Source organism: Macrobrachium rosenbergii, chromosome 33 (genome assembly GCF_040412425.1).
Source record: "Macrobrachium rosenbergii isolate ZJJX-2024 chromosome 33, ASM4041242v1, whole genome shotgun sequence".
NCBI lineage: Eukaryota > Metazoa > Arthropoda > Malacostraca > Decapoda > Palaemonidae > Macrobrachium > Macrobrachium rosenbergii.
Genome location: NC_089773.1, coordinates 11,505,629 through 11,528,956, shown reverse-complemented (window position 1 = coordinate 11,528,956; position 23,328 = coordinate 11,505,629). Strand labels below are relative to the sequence as shown.

Genomic DNA, 23,328 nt, shown 5'->3' with positions numbered 1-23,328 from the left:
TTATCCTAACCAACCCAAATGACGAATTCTTTTTAAAACGTAAACAATGCAATGACCCCACCCCACCCAATTCGCCCTAACCTCCACCCCCCAAACACCCACCCCCTGCCCCTTACCAGGATACCAGCAAATAAAATAATACTAGTCACGGAAGGCTTGCGATATGAGGACAAACTCCCCAAAATTCCAGACAGGACCCAACAGCATTTAGGAAGAGGAAAATATCGCTTGAAAGGAACGTACAATTAGTGGTAATTTTTCCCTCTCGTTTGTAGACTGAGTCAGTCTCTCTCTCTCTCTCTCTCTCTCTCTCTCTCTCTCTCTCTCTCTCTCTCTCTCTCTCTCTCTCTCAGGACACCCACCACCACCAACATTAGAAGCTTACACTTAAAGGTATACCCAGCAGGACCTTGGCACCTCAGAGAGACAGCAGCTTTAACTAGAGATATCCTCTCTCTCTCTCTCTCTCTCTCTCTCTCTCTCTCTCTCTCTCTCTCTCTCTATCTATCTATTGGTGGTCGCTCGTTGGCTGTTTGTTGTAAACAGAGGCCCTTGAAAGGAATAGTAATAAGATTATAAAAATCGTTTCCCAGAACTGGAAGAATTGATTTAATAATAATAATAATAATAATAATAATAATAATAATAATAATAATAATAATAATAATAATAATAATAATAAACAAAAGCATCAGTTTAGCCATGAAACTAAAACTATGACTCTTTAATCTCACTGAGATAATAATAATAATAACAATAATAATAATAATAATAATAATAATAATAATAATAATAATAAATCTTTAAATTCATCCCCAAAGTAATTCAGTTACCATGCTGATCCACTTCGCAATAACAAGCAATGAAAGCAAGCACTCATTTCGTGAACGAAAGCACAAACATTTCGTAAATAAAAGCACAAAAGCATAAAAACAGCAGCGACAGTTGCGCCTTCAAGTTCTTGACCGGGTAGACTGACCGAGAAAAGTGCTAGAGAATTGGGCCTTAGTCCTCCAGTAAGTGGAATTCACTGCGCGCCTCTTCCTTGAAGTGTGAGCTTGCAAGACACCTCGTTAATGCGTCTTCAAGTGTCAGACATTCAGAATGAGGAAGGAGGCTTTTTAAGGAAACCTCAAGAGCCTGGGAATCGACATCGGCCTCCTACTCTCTTAGTCTTTATTGTGGGATAAGTTGGGCGCTTCCATAACCAGGAGCAAAGCTGTGTTCAAGGACACTCCTTTGACTTTTTCCAGTAACAAATTACTCTGTATTTCTTTTTACTGTAGGACAGATTGGGTAACCCATTACCAAGAGCAGAGCTGTATGCAGTGGGGTTCTGCACTGACTTTTTCCAGTGACAAATTTGTCTATATTTGTTTTTATTGTAGGGTAGATGGGGCAACCCATTACCAAGAGCAAAGCTGTGTACAGTGGGGTTCTGCATTGACTTTTCCCAGTAACAAATTTGTCTATATTTGTTTTTATTGTAGGACAGATTGGGTAACCCATTACCAAGAGCAAAGCTGTGTACAGTGGGGTTCTGCATTGGCTTTTCCCAGTAACAATTTGTCTATATTTGTTTTTATTGTAGGACAGATGGGGTAACCCATTACCAAGAGCAAAGCATTGTATAGTGGGGCACTCCATTGACTTTTTCCAGTAACAAACTTGTCTATATTTCTTTCTATTGTGGAATAGATGGGATATCCCTCTCTACTCAAGGCAAATCACTGTACAGGGGCACTGCATTGACTTTTTCCAGTAACAAATTAGTCTTTATTTGGCCAAAGAAACCCCTTACTGAAAGTAATGTGTCTTAAATTGTAGAACATCTGACTACTCTGATAGTGGTACATCTATATCATTTCTTGGTGCAAAAGCAGGGTCCTAAAATGCCCTCAAATAGCTTCCTAACATCCTCAATATCCTTCTGTGGCTGGACAGTAGAGAAATGGTCTGGTAATATTACAGTACAGGGTACTCCTTTTTGACAACTCTGCTGGTGTATCTGGTCTAACTTTAGACCAATACTGTCACAGCAGACTCCAAATGGTATGTTGTAAGTTCCCGTGCATCCCTGTTTAGGATTTAGGGGTCAAACACGTAAGTACTGGCTGAACAGTACTGTAACAGTGATAGTGCACTTCTTTCTAATAACCTACGAGTCTTCCCATGGTGGAAGTACTAACAGAACAGTACTATAACTGTGACAGCACTTATTTCTAATAGCCTAAGAGTCTCCCCAGGGTAGTAATATCAAACGGGGGAGCCGTTGCAAAGGTAATATACATCCACCAACGAACCAGACGCCTGTCTCCCGGGATGACATAACTTTTAAGTACACAGGAGATGGAAGACTTTTATGGTTGAAGGGGGTTGGGAGAGCGGGCGGGGGTGTGGGGGGGAGAGTTAATTTTACCATGTCGTCATCTGAATTCCTCCTGGTGGATGGCTGGCTCTCTCTCTCTCTCTCTCTCTCTCTCTCTCTCTCTCTCTCTCTCTCTCTCTCTCTCTCTCTCTCATATATATATATATATATATATATATTTAAGATTGTGTATGAATCTTGACAGTGCTGTTGTACAGATGTACACATTGCTGCATGTGTATATGTATAAAATTCGCATGTGTTTATGTATGTATACATTTATGTATACAAATGAATACAAGCACATTCAGACACAAACACACACATATATATATGTATACATATAATGTATAAATGTATGTATGTATATACACATAGCCTATACGGACAAGTACACACATTTTTCATTTGAAAGACCTGGGTTCGATCCCGATGTGAGTCAGAAATTCATTCCTGTTCCACACGCAACTGTGTGTTGATATTTCTAACATATACTGTAGACATCGGACGAACATAATGAGATAATGTTGAAAAACAACCCCAATCCCCCCCGCCCCCCTTTACTTTAGTCAACCCGTTGCCGAAAAACCGCTGAATTGAGTTGCCTGTCAATCAACTCATCCGCCTGTCAGCGTATCTGTCATCGTATATCATGGCGCCGTCATTTCTCTAGTTGCCCTCTTTATACGGTTTCACCGAGGTTCTTCCCGTCTGAATTCTTATTTAAGAGAATTTTATTGTTGTTTCCTTTGTATTCTATTCATTGGTTGAGCCACTGACACCTGTCTCTCTCTCTCTCTCTCTCTCTCTCTCTCTCTGAGCGTAGCTTTTCATTTTCATAATTTCTTTAAAAAAATTTATACCCAGAGACACAATGCCTGAATATTGTTCTCTCTCTCTCTCTCTCTCTCTCTCTCTCTCTCTTTGTAACTTGGAATACGTAGTTTTTAATCAATACCTCCAAATTATTACCTATTACTTTTCTTCTCCTGGGCAAATTTACATATTTGCCTATTCATCAAAAACTACATTCTAGTTTTGACAATACATCTTATTCTCTCTCTCTCTCTCTCTCTCTCTCTCTCTCTCTCTCTCTTCGTAACTTGGAATACGTAGTTTTCAATCAATACCTCTAAATTATTATCTATTATTTTTGTTCTCTTGGGAAATTTACATATTTGCCTATTCATCAAAAACTACATTGTAGTTTTGACAATACATCTTATTCTCTCTCTCTCTCTCTCTCTCTCTCTCTCTCTCACCTGCTTGTCAGAGAATCTCCTCCAGTTATCTTTGCCCAACAAAGTTAAGCTTTTCTGGGGGTGCCGTTCCAGAGACACTACTTAACCGCCTAATTCTACGATTCACGATGCGGGTTGTCAAACTCCCTGAGATTGATTACGGTTGGAATTTGCAGCAAACGACGCTGTCGGCTCTCAGGCCTCGACTTGACCCATTGCTTGTTGCGGGATGTTGCTAAAAGCTTGGTCGGTCTTGTTATAAAAATAAAAATTTAAATATGTAAATAAAAGATAAAAATATAGAAGTACATAAAAATAAAAATATAGATATATATAAAAATAAAACAAAAAATAGATATATATATATTTATATATAAGAATACAAATATAAATATAGATATATATATATATAAATAAAAATATAGATAAAAATAAAAATAAAAATATAGATATATATAAAAATAAAAATATAGATAAAAATAAAAATAATAATACAGACATAAATAAAAATGATAAATATAGATATTAATAAAGATAAAAATAAAGAAATAAATAAACATAAAAATAAAAATAGATAAAAAAAATATATATATAAATAAAATATCGAAATCCCTAAAACTTACTGAACTGACACAGCAGCTGACCAAAAATGAATTGACACAGTCTCCAAACATCCACCAGAAATCATGTTTGCAACGGTACAGAGAGTTCAAATAGTGCAAATAGTGCAAATAGTGCAATATCCCTTATCCTAGGTCTGTCCGCACTCATTCACAGACCAGAAGACGCGTGTGACTGACGTAATTGTCTGTACGGCGTATAATCAAGGCCACCGAAAATAGATCTATCTTTTGGTGGTCTCGGTACGATGCTGTATGAACCGCGGCCCGTGAGACTGTAACTACGTTGCCAGAGGTACGATTATGGCTCACTTTAACCTTGAATAGAATGAAAACGACTGAGGCTAGAGGGCTGCGATTTGGTATGTTTGATGTCAATTCTGTTACAGAACAGAAGAGGGAATTTAGGTCAAAAGCCAGGCGCTGGGACCTAAGAGGTCATTCAGTGCTGAAATGGAAACTGGCAGTTAAAAGGTTTAAAAGGCGTAACAGGGGAAAAACCTTTTGCAGTTGCAATATGCAACAATTGTTAGGAGAGTGGAAATTAAGATGGAGGGAAGATAATATTAACGGAGGTACAGTAAAAGGAATGGAGATCAGAGGAAACGTTTGAAAAGTATTAGTTCGTACGGTCAACAGTACGCCACATACGGCAAACTGTAGGCGGTATTCCCTATAGGTTGTATTTTCCCAAAATAATAATCGACTTTTTTCCTTTTCTTCCCTACAGGTATTTTTCCGAAATTTTTTCCCTTTCTTCCCGAAAGGTTGTACATTATTTTCCCAAAATAATAATCGACTTTTTTCCCCCTTTCTTCCCTACAGGTTGTATTTTTCCCAAAATAATAATCGACTTTTTTCCCCCTTTCTTCCCTACAGGTTGTATTTTTCCCAAAATAATAATCGACTTTTTTCCCTTTCTTAAGACCACAACCGCCATTAACTTTCCGAACGCTTTAAATATACCACTCGTGGAAAAACCGCAACGTCTGTTAATAACGCCTCTCTCTCTCTCTCTCTCTCTCTCTCTCTCTCTCTCTCTCTCTCTCTCTCTCTCTCTCTCTCTCAAATTCTAATATTTTTGCTATCAAATCATGGAGGCATTTTCAACTTAAGTCATATGTAATTATTTTCACATTCATTTTTCCTTCCTTTCTCTCAAGACCTTTTGTTAATCTCTCTCTCTCTCTCTCTCCCTCAACTTCTAAACTATTCTTATCATTTTTCCTTCGTTCCCTGGAACTAATACTCGGATCTTTGTCATATACTCATTCTCTCTCTCTCTCTCTCTCTCTCGGAAAACGAGACATGTAAAGCAGGGAATATTTCCCGGAGAGAGAGAGAGAGAGAGAGAGAGAGAGAGAGAGAGAGAGAGAGAGAGAGAGAGAGAGAGAGAGCCCGACAAAAGATCTGAAATTAAATGAAAGGCGTCTTTTGTTTGGTATTTTTTGTCGAGAAGAATTCCACCATTCCTGCTTAGCGGCGCGGAGGCACAGATCCTATTAGTGTAATGAGAGAGAGAGAGAGAGAGAGAGAGAGAGAGAGAGAGAGAGAGAGAGAGAGAGAGAGAGAGAGAGAGAGAGAGAGAGAGCATTACATCAAATGAAAATTGTCAGAAAGCGTTCGCCCCCCAAACTGGTATGGAGAGGCCAGTCAACTCAGATCTATCGTATCTCTTCAATTAGTGTCAATTCCAGCCTCTCTCTCTCTCTCTCTCTCTCTCTCTCTCTCTCTCTCTCTCTCTTCGTAACCTTCCATATAGTAGGCCTAATAATTCCCATTAGACAATAAACGTTTTTTTTTATTTCACGCACCATTTATCTAACTTATTTAATTCTTTGCAAATTATTGCTTTGCCATGATTTAATTACGTAATTCATTTTCATTAATTGTTTTTGCATCGTTGAAAAAATTATATTTTTTGACTCGCCTAATGTCTTCGTTCATTATTTCATTTTCATTCATAGTTTTTCTTATAGCTATTATATATATATATATATATATATATATATATATATATATATATATATATATATATATATATATATATATATATATATATATACAGTATATATATATACATAAATTTATGCATAAGTGTAATATATATATATACGTATATTTATGTATACGAGTATATGTATATACATATGCATATTTCTCTTACTTACATTACAGCCATAACGGAACCGCATCAGAGAGAAAAATCTTACAACAAAAACGCTTTATTTATTGAAAAACACCATCCGAAAAAACAAAACTCGCCACCGATCAAATTTACGAGAAGGGGAAAACTCTTGCCCCAATATCTGGCGAGTTTTTGAGGGAAACCAGATTCTGTCTCTGGCAAACTGACGAAGGAATGATGTTATTTCTTCTGAGTGGAATTTTGAGACGAGCTTTTATTTCGCGTTATATTTTTCTTTCACTTCTTTTTGGGGGTAGTGAGCCGGATTCCCTGGGGGGCTGCTAAATGCTAAGCTTGCCTGGGACAGAACAGAGCCAGTTGATCCCTTGAGGATATACGTATATATATACATATATATATTATATATAACGTATTTATATACATATACATCTATAAATATAAATATATATATATATATCTATATATATACAACCATACATACATATAGACATATACATCACCGAACATTCGTAAGTACCTGCGCGCTCGCGCGCTCCATCCTCACCACCCGTCCCGCGCTCGTATTTACATCATTCCCTTTCATGTCCGCTGAGCTGCGACCTACATTCCTCGAATGTGGCCCCGTCTTGTTCATTCAACACAAATGCTTAAATGGTCACGCACAAACGAATGCACGAATTTACATTGGGAGGAAAGGGGAGGGCGTGAGAGAGGGGGAGGGAGGAAGAGGAGGTGGGAGTCAGTAAAAGGTGGTAGCTGGGGAGAGGTCGAAAGGATGGCATTAACGTGTTTACCAGTGATTAAAAAAGATTGCTGTCTCCTCGTCTCTCTCTCTCTCTCTCTCTCTCTCTCTCTCTCTCTCTCTGTGCCTGTTTCTTTCTCTCTTCCTCCCTGGCCTAACTATCTCTCTCTCTCTCTCTCACTCTCTCTCTCTCTCTCTCTCTCTCCATTCGAATCTGCTTCTCCCAACGATTCTTCTGCTATTCGTGTATTTACTTAACTTTATCTCGCTCTCATCTACAATCAAATTTTTCAATCATCTATCAAAATTCACAAAAGTATAATTGTATTTAAACACCCACCCATCACATAACAAATAACACGTATTGTTAGAAACAATTCGTTTGTGTATCAAAAAGTATTTGTTGTTTGTCAAATTATATAAACAATTGCCCTTCGTAACCTTTGTTTGAATCAACTATTGCGTTTCACAAATGCATATTTTCACGTCAGAATTACTATTATTTATTTATATTACTATTATTATTTATATTACTCTTATTTGCTAGTCGATTAACTCGATTTCAATTGCATAACAATTCAGCTGTAATCTAGAAGAAGATGAAATTGGTTGTGTATTCTGATTCCTTTACTGATTACCAAAGGTCAGACGATTTCATTATTTTTTTAAATCCTTTTTTTTTATGAATTTTTATATTTTTGATAAATTATTCGCTTTTTTATTTGTTTTTTTTTAATCCGTTTATTTTTGTAATTTACTTCTTTAAGTATTTTTAGGTAAGAGGATTGTGGTCTTTGGAAGTTCATGCTATGATAATAATAATAATAATAATAATAATAATAATAATAATAATAATAATAATAATAATAATAATAATTCTCAGGTCACTTTATAACTTTCAATCCAAAAAGCATCGACGATAGAAGGCGACGATACCAGACGATAGAAGACGACAGACGACGATAGACAGACGATAATAGACGACGACGATATAAAACGATAGACGATCTTCTTCTTGCGCAAACTCTGCAAAGAGACCAAGAAGCGTCACTCAGTCGGGGTATCGGAGGGCATTCGGCTGATTGAAGTGACCTCCTCGCCCCTCGCAATGGCTTCCAATCAAACGCTTTTATTGAGGGATTACGGTTTGGGGAAAGTGATTGCCGAAGAGAGAGAGAGAGAGAGAGAGAGAGAGAGAGAGAGAGAGAGAGAGAGAGTTGACTCCAAGTAATATTATCCTTCCAATTCAATTCTCAGCAAGCATTTTGAGACGATCAAACCAGATATTAACTTATAAATGTCTAGCTGGAAAAAAGTAAGAAAAATAAATATTTGAAAATTGTTGAACAAATCACAATAATTAATTTAGCAACGAGAAAAAATGCAAAAAAAAAAAAAAAATCACGCAGAGGAAATAGCAAAAAAAAAGCCTATATATATATAAACGTGGGAAAATAAAAAAAACAAAAAATAAATTCTCTGAGCATTACACAGCATTACAGTCGTGCAATTATTCAGTTAGTGTCCCTTCAGCTCCGAGAGAGAGAGAGAGAGAGAGAGAGAGAGAGAGAGAGAGAGAGAGAGAGAGAGATGTAATGTTATGAATGTTCAAAGGCTAGTCACACTTGGTTAATTTAAATCTGGCTTTGTTATTGCATGATGATATGAATTTTATATATATATATAATTTGAAGAGTTTGTGTTTCAACTAGACAACCTATACCCCTCAGAGACGAGTGATGTTGCTAGCCCCATGCCCTGTCTATCCCTCCATAGTCGACTAACAATTCGGTACGTAATTCACTGGTTATGTCTAAAGAGGCAGTGGTTTTATAACGTTTTCTTACCTCTCTCTCTCTCTACAGCTCGTAAGTGATTTTATAAGCCTTTACTCTCTCTCTCTCTCTCTCTCTCTCTCTCTCTCTCTCTCCTCTCCCAAGATCGTCAATGATTTCATTAACCTTTTCTCAAACAATTCAATGTCACGTTCCCTTTACAACTCGTCCGAATCCCTGCAAACGAACAATTTGTTCCATCTGAAGACTCGATGCCCACTTTGAAGCAGTTCCGGTTTGGGTAGCGAACTTCCTAGTGGCCCGTGACGTCATCAAGGATTAAAATCCAGCCCCCACCCGCCCCCCGCCCCAAAAGCTTATCAAGAATCACTCGAGGGGTCGAGTATAGCCACTCGTAACTGTAAGATGCTTTGAGAGAGAGAGAGAGAGAGAGAGAGAGAGAGAGAGTCCCGTGCTGTTTACAATAAACTAAGAGAGAGAATGGTTGATAGACTGAATGTAATCTGGCGGTGCCGCTATCAAGGTCACTGATGTGAGAGAGAGAGAGAGAGAGAGAGAGAGAGAGAGAGAGAGAGAGGGGGAGATGTGATTCAGCGCCAGAAGGGAAATTTATTTATTTATTTACGTTTTGTTAAGATTTACTTTCGTTTTCTTTATTTCTCTTTTATTCTCGCATTCTGTGCTTTCATGCATTGTTGCCAACATGAATTCGCAGTGTTGCCAACAAAAATCCATACAGTATTACCAATAAAAATCCATACAGTATTACCAACACTGATAAAATGTTAGGAAAAGTTGACGAAATGTTGACGAAATTGAATTCGCAGTGTTACCAACAAAAATCCATACCGGATTAACAACATTAATCCATAAAATGTTGGCAAAATTGAATTCGCAGTGTTACCAACGCGAAATTCGCAGTGTTACCAACGAAAATCCATGCAGCATTGCCAACACTAACCCATAAACTGTTGTCAAAAATAAATTCGCAGCGTTACCAATGCGAAATTCGCAGTATTATCAACACTAAACGCGAAACGAAAATCACATTACCAACACTAACACATAAAATGTTGCCAGAAATGAATTCGCAGCGTTAAAAACCTCATCGCGTGAGATATATTTTCGCTTGCATGATTCCGAGAAATTTGCGGAATTGTGCTTGATAACTCTCTTTATTAGACTTTAAAAACCTCATGACTATGTAGATATATTTTTATTCATGATTCTTTGCTCTCTCTCTCTTTTTTATTCTCTCTCTCTCTCTCTCTCTCTCTCTCTCTCTCTCTTTCCTAATTCTTGTTTTGTTAGTGCTTTGTGGTAATGACTCAATGACCTATATTATACAATTACTGCATGGTTTCCCACGGAAATATTCTCTCTCTGTCTCTCTCTCTCTCTCTCTCTCACACACACACACACATACAAATACACCAATGCACATGCACAAAATATATATATATATATATATATATATATATATATATATATATATATATATATATATATATATATATGCAAAAGTGGAAAGCTTCAAAACTATCTTTTTCCCTTTCTCTCTCTCTCTCTCTCTCTCTCTCTCTCTCTCTCTCTCTCTCTCTCACTGAGAGGGCCTCACCGTGGTAATCTTCACCCCACTGGGAAGAAACCATTCATAAGATATAAAAAATCTCTCTCTCTCTCTCTCTCTCTCTCTCTCTCTCTCCCTTCCATTAGTTTGGTGACCAAGCTGTGTTGAAAGGACCGGCACTACTTACTGATAAAAGCCTTTCACCAGAGCTACATTTAAAGAGAGAGAGAGAGAGAGAGAGAGAGAGAGAGAGAGAGAGAGAGAGAGAGAGAGAGAGAGAGAGAGAGAGAGATCGTTACGAGCATTTTTTCCTACTATCATTATTATTACATTTACATTTATTATTATTGCTGTCATTACAAAATACTAAAGCTGTATATAGTGATATATTTCCCTACATAACCTAGAAACAGTTTTTATTTATTGTTTGTTATAAATCAATAATATTTTTTGAGTCAGGATATGATTGATATGCTTACGCAAATGGCGTCACAGTGGCTATGGTCACTGAAACAGGAAACGAGTTTGTGGTTGTAAATGCTTTGGGTAAAAAACGGAGTTCGTTTAAATATTTAAAAAAATACAGTCATTCAATTCATGCAATCAGCATCAACGATAATAATAATTATACAATTATGCAATAATACAATTCAACTAATAACAATATACAATAATACAATTCAAATAGGCCTATGTTCTACAGCACAATTCAACTAGGCCTATGTTCTATAACATGAAGGCTACCGTATTAATTGTCAATTCAATCCATACAATCATCATCAACGATATTAATAACCATACAATGAATCAATAATAAAATTGAACTAATAATGATATGCAATACAAATCAACTAATAATAATACATAATTATACAATTCAACTAGGCCTATACTCTATAGCATGAAGGGTATGTTAATGACCAAATTGCGGTTAAATTAGCAACTATGCTTTTCAGCACTTAGGAATTGATAAAACAGTTAAATACTATATATATATATATATATATATATATATATATATATATATATATATATATATATATATATATATATATATATAAAAGAAAAAAGAATACAGCATTTTTATTGAGTACTCACCGTTAAGAAAACTTCGTAAAAATTCCCTCCGCTTTCCAATGATGCTAAAATCGTCTTCAAATGTTTCATTAAATTAAAAAAGTGATTATAGAGTCTACATCAATAATAATTAGGCCCATGAAAATCTAATTGACTCTATAAGACACACTAAGAGAGCTTAGGCCTATCAAACTCTCCGGCGAGTTTTGACTCGACTGCACCACTTACATTTTTTACAGCAACACAAAATATTGTCTTTGTAAACTATTTAATTTCATATTTCCTTGTCTAAGGTTATAAATAACTAGCAAATAAAAACAAATTAACATCTTTATTCAATGACCGTTCAATTGTACCCTCTTGGGACAATTGGTAGTTTAGTTCTTGGTTAACACGACAATAGGCCTGTTAGCTGATCTTCGTAACATTTTATAATTATTTCAGTTATTTCTCTAACTAATAATTGCAGGGTCTTCGATATCAACCTATCAATCAGTAGGCAAATGGTCAGTTGACGAGACTATAGGGCCAACATAACTATGAAAGCAGTCACAATTAAACCATTTAAATTTTTCGATATATTTTCCACTAAATCTGTCGTATATTTTCCCGCAGTGGTTGTAATAACCTTTCTATAACTGCTATTTGTTCTTGTCGTGACGCCAAGATTAATGTAATGATAATAATAACGGAAAGAAACTGATTAGAAACAAAAACTTATTTGACATTGTTTATATCTATCTATCTATCTATCTATCTATCTATCTATCTATCTATCTATATATATATATATATATATATATATATATATATATATATATATATATATATATATATATATATATATATATATATATATATATATTCAACACGAAACCGCTGCCTGCAAGACCGTGGTTCAAAAAGCCAAGAGGATATTTACCGCCTAATTCGCCATTTAACAACTGAATCAAGGTTTAGGATGACATTTCTTAAAAGAAAGCTTCATCAACATTAAATACTTAATATATTTATGGCAATGGCTCATCAGCAACCCGTCGAAACCCTTTGCACAGACAATGATATTCAAATATATCTTTGTGCCTGCCCCATCACCCATGTTCGGCTCTTAACTTAGACAATAGACGATTGTGGCGGTCATACCCATTGATATAAAATGGCGTGGGACTAGCAAATTCATCCCTGAACACTTGTTGCATTCCATTAATCTTAAAGATTCAGGGACAGACAACGAAAAAACGGAAAGCAAAACATATTCCATACATTTTCCTACGCCAACTTTCACTATATATATTTCAGCCTCGTGTACTTTCGAGATCCCCATTTCCGTTACGACGGGAAGCTTCAGTCGACTGTAAAAATATGATTTCGGGAAGAAAATGTTACTTTAAATGGCAGATACTTCCCTGAGAAGGCGTAGTTCTAAGCGAATTTAGTCGAATTATGGATCTAAAACGAATAAAATGGTTGTTTAAGAGACATGGTACTAAAGTATGTGTATTGATGTGCATTTCCAGATCAGGGTGTTTCAGTTAAATTTGTAAGGAAATGGAGCGCTTTTGTGGGACAGGAAGTGTAAATATGGATACAAAACATAATCTGGAATCTATAATATACATGGAATGCAGCCGATAGGAAACCAGCGCTCTGAAATCACCGGATTTTTGGATAATTAAGCAACGGTCGGAGTACGCCATCAAGCGAGTAAATCTCCCGCCCAAACCCTCAAGTTGCTATAAGAAGCAATACAAAGGAAATTTACAAGGATTCCCTTGTGATTTTATTGTTTCACTGACTTAAATTGTCTTCTATAAAAGAAAAACAGAATCGTCATATATATATATATATATATATATATATATATATATATATATATATATATATGTGTGTGTGTGTGTGTGTGTGTGTGTAAAACAACACATGATATTGAGGGATTTCTGTTTAAACCAGTTTTTTTCTGGCTAGACTCATATAGAGCAGCATAGTACAGTGGTTAAAGGCCTCTATCCGCAATCTAGGACCCCGGGATCGATCACGGGTGGGTTGAAAGCGACTTAGACCAGTTTCCTTGTAAATCCATCTTCGCTGTTGACCAGGACAGAGGAATATGTACCTGGAGGTCGGTAAACTGAGCTTGGGATGGGCAGAATTTTGTGGTAGCAAGGTTACACCAGTAGGAAAAACTATGATAATAATAATAACTATAATGTAATGAGTATAATACGCCCTAAAATCGCTTTACGTTAACCGAACTGCTCAGATAAAAGCGACTCAATCGCATTTCCAAGAATCCGTTGTAAAGAGAGAATCGCACTTAGGTCTAATCAGGGCTCGTTCAGCTAGAGTGAATGGGAGACGAGGGGTTGACTTGTTTCAATGAACACCTATTTTTTCCCCCACCCAGACAGAGTTTGTTTGTGCGGAACTGGCGTCACAGCATTAAAGGTCAACGACTCCTTCCCACGCAGTTTCATTTAATTAGTACTGGGAGAGAGAGAGAGAAAGAAAGAGAGAGAGGAGGCGGGTGACACTCTTAGCCTAACAAGATAATCTTGCACGATTGCACCAAGTGCATTAACATTTATACTGCAAGTGATGATAATTATAATAATGTATTACAGTGTTAACATAGTATACGAATTGCCAGAATCAGTACCATTGAATAAAAGCACAAAGGACAAATTGCATCGTCTTATTTCTCCAGTGGTAAATGGCACAGAAGCTTCACAATAACCGCCTGGAATTTTAAAACCGACATCGTTGTACGAGCACAATTTGTTGCCTTCTCGCTTTGTCTTCCTGTTTTTCGTGATTAAATCTGCATGAATTCAGTTCATACTAGATTAATCTGATTAAATAAAGTCTAATTTATTTAATATTAATAGGAATTATATAAAGAATCGCTATAAAAAGTAAGAAATACCCAACTGTAATGTGATCTACCATATGGCAATTGGCGGGTTTGTCTCGGGTACCCCGCCAATGGCGACAAATAATCCGCAGCGCTGCGATTTTTTGCCAAAAAGCTTCGCCATTTTACTTTCCGCAAATGGCAGGGCCTCTGCCGATCATCCATTCGCTGAAGCGATCGTTCGCGACAATGGAGAAGGCGATAATGTCCTTGAGACACACGCCATGATTGCAGTTTGATGGCGTTCGAGACAGCTCCATTACTAGGTCTAAGGAGATAGCTTTTTTTTTCCTTTTCGAAACGGGCTTCTTGCCTTTGATGGAGACTGTCGCTTGCTTTCGTCTCTTTCTTTTATCTCTCTCTCTCTCTCTCTCTCTCTCTTACACGTACACATACACGCACATAAACTATACACACATACTCAAAACATAAAACATCAGACCTGCGCATACATCTTTTAGACGCTTCCACCGTCTGCAAAACATTAGGCTAAAGATTAAGTAATAAATATTATGAATGGCTTTCAGTGGCATGTGTACTCTCATCACAGAAGTGTGTGCGTATGTGCACGCCACATAGCATTCGTGCTATGTGCGTACGAGCTGTCATTGTACTTAACCAAAGGGTAAGTGCATCGTATGAAACACCTGCTCACAGTCGACTCTATAATACCACATAATGGGATCCACTTCCCGACGGAGGAGGGAGAGTATTATACAATGTACTTCCCTAATATTGCTTGTTAGGGGATCTTTCTGGCTGGAGGAGCCCTTTGGGAAGGGGGAGAAAGAAAGGGGCATTTTTTCTAGCTAATAACAGTTGCTGTGAAAGTGGGGAAGGGGGTTAAAATCACATTAATTCAAATAAAGTTATTCCAGAGTTTTGTCCTGGAATACGATGAGGCTACACTCGGTGTAGGGAAGGATTGCTTCTTTGATTAGTGGATAAAGTCGGTTTATAACTGTAAAAGCAGCTTTGGTTAGTAGATGGTCGATCCTCAATTGTTTCTTTTGCTGGGTAATAGATAAAGTAGGTTTTAAACTGTAAATGTTTATACATTTTCTCTTCATTTTAAGGTTATTCCATGGATTAAGTCGGCGTAGACTTGTAAATGTTTCTTCCGTTAGTTAACAATGTTGGTCTGAAATGTTTTCACTGATAATACAGCCGGTTTATAGATATAAATACTTCTTTTGGCTGGTCAACTGAGTTGTTTTAAACAAAGTTGATTTACAGTTATTTGGTTTAATTCCATCGTTTATGACTAATACACCTGGTTTATAATGCAATTGGTTTTTTGGCAGATACAAGTCCTTTACACATTTATCAGTCTCTTTTACATATTTGGTTTACAGATACAAGTCCTTCATTTATTAGTCTCTTATTACAGTTGGTTTGGAGATACAAATCCTTCTTTAGTTGCTCAGTTGACACAGTTGCTTTGGAGATATGAATCCTTTAGTTGATCAGTTAACAGTTACAAATATTCTTTTAGTTGGTCAGTAACTGAAGTCAATCAGTAACTCAGTATGTTTCCCCAAAGCCAAAAAAGGTCACATGTGCCATCCTTGCCCAAAGGCAGGTGTGGTTCAATAGAAATACTTGAATTACTGTCTTGGCAATAACAGTCCGGTTTCGTTTCTCATGGACCAGGAAGTATATACAGGGAGGGACTTTCTGAAGACGATTGGGTGCGAGAGAGAGAGAGAGAGAGAGAGAGAAACAATGGAACCTTTTGCGACTTTTTTTTTTTAACTTTTCTGTCATATTCGTTACTTAGGCCTATCTAGACCACATTTTCTATTATTAGTGCTCTCTCTCTCTCTCTCTCTCTCTGAGTATATCAAGTGCTAAGGTAGTTCTCGTTGACTGCAGTCTTCTCTCTCTCTCTCTCTCTCTCTCTCTCTCTCTCTCTCTCTCTCTCTCTCTCTCTTTTAAAATATCTCTTGTTAAAAGGCGAATGCCAGCAAGTTGTCAAAGACTGAGAGACGCGCACTTCTCTCTCTCTCTCTCTCTCTCTCTCTCTCTCTCTCTCTTATTACTCTAACCTTAGCAATGCCCAGATAACGAAGGAACCAAATTATCACCAATAAGATTCTGACTATTGTAAACAAGCAAACTAAACCACACACACGTACCCATAAGGATAAACATGTTAAAAAAAAACCACTAGACTCATCTGGCGGTGACAGGGAGATGAAAACCGAACAAGTAAAGTGAAGGCACTCAAGCGCAAGGAGAGAAAGAAGGCCTTGAATAGAGAGAGAGAGAGAGAGAGAGAGAGAGAGAGAGAGAGAGAGAGTCTTCACAGATACAATATGAATAAAGAAAAAAGTTTGCAGCGTAGAATCGAAAGCGAGAAGCGAAGATGAAAGGGGTTGAACACAAAGAAGGGGGTTATGAATAGGGAGGAGAGAGAGAGAGAGAGAGAGAGAGAGAGAGAGAGAGAGAGAGAGAGAGAGAGAGAGAGACCCTCTCTGAGACGTACTTCATTGAATCAAACTGGAATTTGCACGTCACTGAGCTAACACTGCGCCCTCTCAGTTTGACGTAAAATTTTATTCGTTTCAGTAGGTAAATAACTAAGCATAGACCAACTTTACCTACTGAATTCTCAAAATATTATATATTTATGATAATTCTAAACCATCTTCATCCACTAACCAGTGTGGACAGCACTGATTCCCAAACTAAAGCATTTGCAAGCATAGACCGATGTTCACCACTTATCAACCAAAGATTTTACTGTAAACCGACTTTATCCACAAACTAACCACAAAAACATTTATTGCAGACACATTTTATCCAAAAATAACCAAAAGCATTGACCAACTCTACCTACTAAGTAACGAAAATAGTATAAATTTATCAGGAACAGCCTAGCTACTATTTTGAGCATACATCCACAACAACTCTAGAACCAATCCTTATCCACTAACCAAAGCATACATCCACTACAGAGCGAGAGAATTCGCACCACAACACCGGGCCAAAGTTGTAAAAGAGGTTTTTGAGAATGATAAATGAGATTTCAACAGCATCCAAACCATTTAAGACAGTCGTGAGCATCTAGACTACTTCTCTTGAAAAGGTCAAGGAAGAAGAAGAAGAAGTCCATCTATCTCATTCACCAGAGTAAACAGCAGATGGTCGAGAGTGCAGACATGCCAATGAGGTTGTTCCTTATCCTTCGAGTAAACATTGATAATTTGAAGGTGAAAGGAAAACATGTGAAAGTATAAATAGAAACTAGTAGATAGATGAATGACAGAGCTAAACTACTTAACAGGAATTCAGTTAGATCTTGTATAGACCTGTTCTTGGCCCTGACAGTAAGATAAATCTTTTCAGGAAACTACAGATCTTGAGGCCTACTCTTAACCAGGACATTCTTAGGCACATTACGGCAAATTACAGACATTCCGCGAAATACTTCTAGGCCTAAGCAATTGCAAGGTATGTAGTTTCCAGTTAATTAGGGATTTTAGGCCTTCCCCGGCTGGAAAAAAATAAGATGGAGAGTTAAAAAAAAGCCTATATAATTATTTTAATGGAAGTATCATGATTTAATCAATAAGCATTTAATTCAATGCGATAAGGGATGACTTTGAATATACTATTGATTTGTTTCTATGCGGATGAGCTAGATTTTATACAGCTCTCTCTCTCTCTCTCTCTCTCTCTCTCTCTCTCTCTCTCTCTCTCTCTCTCTCTCTCTCAGAAAGACCAACTTGACAAGAGCAAAGGCAGGCATTCATCATCAAGACATGAGTCTTAAAACTCCCAAGCAATTTAGAAATACTAGACTCATTCAGCTCACATTTTGTTAAGGGGATAAAAGTGAAAGTTAATGAGTTTGTTCTAAATGCGTTGACATACATAACGTATAAACGCATAAACATGCGCAAGTGTGATGCGCAGATGTTTATAGACACTTCTAAGCTCTGAGGAAAGTGAATGGGGAATATTTAAATTTATTTAGATTGTGGTTAATGAAGACATTCTAAGACAGTTCATAAATGCAGTGTGACAACTCTTACGAGTGTTGTTAGAATGCTGGCTGTCTCTCTCTCTCTCTCTCTCTCTCTCTCTCTCTCTCTCCCCCTATCCACTGTTTCCAGAAACATCTCGTGGACAGACGAAGAAACGAACAGACAAAAGTCACTGTTTCTTTGAGAACACCAACAGATACAAATCAGAAGTACTTCCTTGGGAACAACAGCGCGGAGACCTTGGGATGTCGGCTCGTGAAGTTACCAATCTTTTATTCTTGAAGAGAGAGAGAGAGAGAGAGAGAGAGAGAGAGAGAGAGAGAGAGAGAGAGAGAGAGAGAAGAGAATTCAAAGAAGTACTCCAATGAGGTTTTTATTAATATAATTTGTCGACCACACGATTTAGAAATGGGTGTGTATAGTACTTTGATTCTCAACGGGCTAGTACTAAACACCTCCCAATGAGATTCAGCCATGTTTAGAACTAGCACCTCAGAGGAGGTGACGCTTAGATAACAAGCCAAAGTAGCAGCGAAATGTTGTTTTATAAACACATACATACACGTACACATACACATACACATACACAACATACACAAAAACGTGGAAAGGTGTATCATAAATAAACTAAGAAAGTTTAGCAAAGAGTAAACTTGTGTATTACATAAATATTCATCCAGACATAAACAAAGTATATATATATATATATACACACATACACATATATATATATATATATATATATATATATATATATATATATATATATATATATATATATATATATATATATATATATTTTGTAATAACTAAAATTCTTTTTTTAAATTTCTCGATTTCTTAACCGTTTTTTGGATAAGCTTCTCACTACAAAGCCTTAATCCAAAAGTAGAAAAAAAATTAAGAAAAAATGAAGAAATTCTCACGTCCAAGGCACGATTCCATATATACTTTTTTATAGTCAGATTATAAACAAGTTAAATACAGTTTGATAAGAATACCTATAAATACACCATAAAAATCATAGTTTTTTACTAAACACAAACAAATATATCACTATAAATAAATTTTTTTTTTAGTAAAAACTCATTATCATACTTATTGTGGCTCTGTGGATATAATCAATGAATTAGGTACCTAGGTCTACGTTGGGGATCAGAAACAGGATTAAGAAGGTTATGGGCTCGCAACCGCATCCCAGATAAAAAGGCAAGTTAAAAACTAGAGGGTTTATGCACTTTGAAGCCACCCTCTCCAGAGGGAAAAAGGAATTAGGTGAAAAATAAATATTTTTCATTAAATGAATATAAAAAATTCAAGATGTATATAGCTGCTTATAACCATTTATCATAATATATAACCTTTAGTTATTAAAATTACTTATCAATTCACATTCACTGATTGGAACAAGTGTCAGCAATGTTTTACAATATTACTGAATGAAATCATACGAATATATATATATATATATATATATATATATATATATATATATATATATATATATATATATATATATAAACACCAAAATAGACAATCATTCACAACCCTAATAAAAAAAAACAGAATCTCACTATTAATAAAGTATCCAAACACATCACAATGCCCGGTTAATCAAAAGCACAGCAACGCATGCAAGCAGTCGCTCGAATCTGTATCTTAAAGCCGCTGTATCTTAAAGTGACAGTTTCCTCAGAGGGCTTACTTAACGGTTTTAAATTCTGCAAGAGGGCGAGAAAGGACCTGCATTATGACAGCCATCTAGCTAGCTAGGTGTTGCCTGGGCTTTGTGTTATGGTTCTTGGAAGGGAAACCTCTTCGATTTCTGTCGTGGTAATGCTGTTTAGGTTCGAATTTTAGTGTATAGGCCTAATTGCACCTAGTATAGCACTAGGTTTCATGAGACAGCCGTAGATTTCCGTCCTGGCAATCCTATTTACGTATGACTTCTAGTGAATAGGCCTAATTTTACCTCGTATAGTACTAGGTTTTGGTCTTAGCTTTTGATAGGTCTATGAAACGGCCATAGATTTCTGTCCTGATAACGCATTTACGTACGGATTTTAGTGAATAGGCCTAATTTTACCTCGTATGGTACTAGGGTTTCATGAAACGGCCGTATATAATCAGGTTTTGGTCTTAGCTTTTGATAGATCTATGAAACGGCCATAGATTTCTGTTCTGATAATTCATCTTTTCGAATTTTAGGGAATAGCCTAATTATATTTCATAAAACGTCCATATATAATGAGGTTTTGGTCTTAGCTTTTGACAGGTCTATGAGACGGCCATAGATTTCTGTTCTGGTAACACATTTGCGCTCAAATTTTAATGAACAGGCCATAATGTAATCATGTTTTGGTCACAGCTTTTGATAGATCTATGCAACTCTTCAGTTTCAGGGGATAGGTCTAAATATTCCTCCTATAGTATAAGACTTTTCATGAGACAGCCATATATAACCAGGTTTGAGTCATAGCTTTTAATAGGTCTATGTCTCTCTTGGCAATCACAAGGAGAGTAACTTTTCACACGTGGAATAGGCCTATGTGTGGCTCCCCACAGCACGCGGAAGAAGGAAAACAGGAATGTAGCAAGAAATATTCATATCTCGCGGTGAATATTCCCTTCAAAGATATTTTCTAAGGTCGTTTGGACATTAAGACATCCTGTTAGAGATGATTCGTGGATGAATTCATCCAAATTTGCTTAGAGGAAAAGTTTAAAAGGTAACAAGATTCGTGGATGAGTTCGTCCAAATTTGCTCAAAGAAAAAGGTTAAAAAGTAACAGATGAATTCATCCACATTTGCTTAGAAAAAAAGGGTAAAGTAACAGATGATTCGTGGATGAATACATCCACATTTACTTAAAGAAAAAGGTTAAACAGTAGCAGGTGAATCGTGGATGAATTCATCCACACTTACTTAAGGAAAATGGTAAAAAAAATCTTCCATTTAATACTAATTGGCACCTTTGACATCCAATCATCTATATATCCAGTCCATATGGTCAAAGTAAGTCAGTTGTAATTAGGCATTCGTGGTGACAAGACGCCCTTTTTTTCCCCCCTTAAAAATGGCGATCATTTCTTCGGTTTTTGTGATCTTGTGATTTTTATAGTGAAGGTTGTTATTGTGTTATAGTGAGATAGAAGAGTGATATTTAATAACAATAAGCGTAATAATAACCGTTACTGGGGAGACCATTAACAAGCTTAAAGACCTAGTTAGCCCAAATTAACCTAATTATAATTAACCCACTTTCTAATTATGTATTGAGTAGAATAATCAAGAATCTTCAATTAATAACTTGCAATATTAATAATGATTCATTCACAGACATTTAAAGTGTTAGAATTGCAAGTTGCAACAGGTGCCTAAGCCTAGTTGTCAAGTAGCCTTTGTTACGGGACGATTATCAAGTGTTAAACGCAACTTGATTCATGAATTAGATAGATTAAAAGTAATGTTATTAAATATTTTCGCAACATATAAATAAAAACTAATTATTTATTGATTGTCTTAATTATCAATTATTAAATAAAAACTAATTATTTATTGAATTGCAACAATTAATAAAATAAAAACTAATTATTTATTGCCTCAATTGCCTTAATTATCAATTAGAATTAAATAAAAACTAATTATTTATTGCCTCAATTGTCTTAATTATCAATTAGAATTAAATAAAAACTAATTATTTATTATTATCAATTAGAATTAAATAAAACAATTGTCAATTGTAATTATCAATTAGAATTAAATAAAAACTAATTATTTATTGCCTCAATTGTCTTAATTATCAATTAGAATAATGGATAATTATATAGACTATTTATTATATTCAAAATTCAAGTTTATTTGAAATATAGAATGTTTATATAGATTTTTAATTAATCTGATAAGTTCTATATAGAGCCTAGAGCAATCATTCAATTGCTTTTAGTTAAATGTTGCATTTTGAGATACATTATAAGCATAGCATCTCTAGACTATACAATGACAGGTCATCATACTGAACGTTCATACATCGTTACATCGTAAATTAATACATCCACGTGTTTATGTTCATTTTGGGATACGATGGGATACATTGTAGCAACTCTAGGCTGAATGAACAACGGTTACAATGACGGCTCACCATACCGAACGTTCATACATTCGTTACATCATAAATTAATACATCCGGCCGTTTATAGGCCTATGTTCATATACAATGTTGTAGAGAAATTGAGAAGTTGAAGACCAGACGTCAACCCAAAACTGCTTTCAATAACGATAAGATTGATAGGCCTAGTGCGAATTGTAGGTGAGTATTCTGTGTGAATGTTTGTTTCTTTCAAGTCTATGTAAATCATTGTAAAATATTGAATTATGTCATTTAAATATGTAGATTCTTTGGAGAATATAAGGCTTATGCCTATATAGTAGAATTAAGTAGTCATTTATCAACACAAGAAGGTAAATTATATGATAGGTTATAAACATAGCTAATTTTCATGTAATGTAGTTTTGAATTCGAACCGTTGCTTTTTTTTTATAGTAAATATTGTTAAAATTGATTCATAAAAATGTAACACAATGTTGTAAAGCCATTTTATAATATATTGTGTTTAATTGCACATTATTCGTTACATGGCATGTTTTGTCGTATAATGCGTGTTGGATTTAAATTACAGAAACATAATTTCCATATATATATATATATATATATATATATATATATATATATATATATATATATATACAATGAAGCTTCATTCTTAGGCCTAAGTACAGAAAAACGCACCTACTATACAAGTCCATCATAAACCACATAAGTAAATGCTAATGCATAGCTTCTCTCCACACAGAATATAAA

At 35.8% G+C, this 23,328-nt stretch overlaps 2 protein-coding genes across 14 annotated transcripts in view; one reads left to right on the top strand and one right to left on the bottom strand.

Moving 5' to 3' along the window:
- The window catches only part of cora (coracle), a 128,726-nt gene that overhangs the window by 94,079 nt on the left and 11,319 nt on the right, over nucleotides 1–23,328 (bottom strand). The window lies entirely within an intron of this gene.
- LOC136855928 (ubiquitin-conjugating enzyme E2Q-like protein 1) overlaps nucleotides 21,490–23,328 on the top strand; it is a 250,774-nt gene continuing 248,935 nt past the window's right edge. Inside the window, exons 1-2 of one of the 3 annotated variants that reach the window (XM_067133425.1) lie at nucleotides 21,490–21,593; nucleotides 22,667–22,776. The gene's annotated coding sequence lies outside the window, so the exon portion shown is untranslated. Of the gene's footprint in view, nucleotides 21,594–22,655; nucleotides 22,777–23,328 lie in introns of those variants that run through there. The other 2 variants (XM_067133423.1, XM_067133424.1) reach the window with 2 other exon arrangements.